The sequence below is a fragment of the Halyomorpha halys genome, unplaced genomic scaffold, assembly GCF_000696795.3.
Source record: "Halyomorpha halys isolate HHAL.00 unplaced genomic scaffold, Hhal_1.1 Scaffold398.1, whole genome shotgun sequence".
Lineage (NCBI taxonomy): Eukaryota > Metazoa > Arthropoda > Insecta > Hemiptera > Pentatomidae > Halyomorpha > Halyomorpha halys.
The window spans coordinates 159,965-161,326 of NW_027109697.1; positions in this window are offsets into that span (position 1 = coordinate 159,965).

The following is a 1,362-nucleotide window of genomic DNA, read 5'->3' on the forward strand; positions in this document are numbered from 1 at the left end:
ACAAGTGTGTTTGGGTGATTGAGAAGTTTATCATGGAAGGATTGGAAACTGATTCTGGACAAATCGACAACATATGGAACATTGAGGTCCTGATTTGTGACCAAGTAAGGAGCATTAAGGATTTTATGAAGGAATTTAGACTATGCATTGGGTGCGAGAGTGGAGCCCCAAAGCTCAACTTATGTCCAGATAGGCCTTATTATAGTCATGTAATGCAAAAATAAATCAGCGATATGTATTTCATATTACTCAATGATATGTATTTTATTTTATCCAATGTTACGTATTTTATTATAATTTAATAATGTGTTGGTTTAGTTTTTTTTTCCTTTGGGTTGTTTTACCAAAATGTAAAAAGTTTAATAATGTAAAATATAATTAGTATCAAGTAAATGGTATTGTATTAGAGGGCATGGCCCCCCCCCACTTTTGAGGAGTGAAAAAAATTATTAATTTAATAAAAAAAAATTGTTTTCTAGCAATTACTAATCCTAATCACTAATGAAGCTCTCCAAATATTATATATAATGTTCTTAAAATTTTGGTTTCATTTTCCTTTTTCGTGCTCAAATATCACAACCTGGCCCCTGTTTCATAATGAAAGCTAATAGTATTAGTTGATAGTACAAGTGTAAAAACTAGTGAGGTAATAATACTAATACTTATTTTTTTCATGATAGGGATGACTATTAGTGATATTACAGGAGTTAAAAAGTACTAAAGTACAAGTTACTATAGTACAAGTCTGTGTAATTGAATTAAGATAAATTTACAAGAATAATAGTATTAGTTAGTACTTTATTATGAAACAGGACCCAGGCCCTGATCGACTATGGCTTGTCCCCTTGAATAGCCTCCTGGTTTTGATCCTGGGTACGTCCTTGTTCGGAGTATTTCAAAACAGTATGGTAAATGTTGTATATTATATATTTATGCAATAAAAAAAAAAAAAAATGAAATACTAAATAGAAGTAAAGTTGTATATAATTGATTTCTGAACTGCCTAATGGCAAAAGATGAATACAAATAGAACCACTGTTGTGGAACCATTGATCCAGTTTGGAGCTATCCTTGTGCATTGGACATTCGCAATAAATGCTGACCTAGAAGGGAACGTTATTAAGAGTTGTGATTGGCCAACAATGGACAGGTACAGGAAGCCGGCCAGTCTCCTAATCATCTCCTGCCAACGGTGCGCTATATCTAACAATATCTTTCGTCATTTTAGGACCTTTAGGTTCTTTCTTATTTATTTATAGAGGGTGTTTTTTTAAGCCCGATAGAACTTGAAATTGTAAAAATTAACACAAAAAATTAAATTGTAATCAAAAATTTTTTTTTATTCGAAAGATCAATACGTGA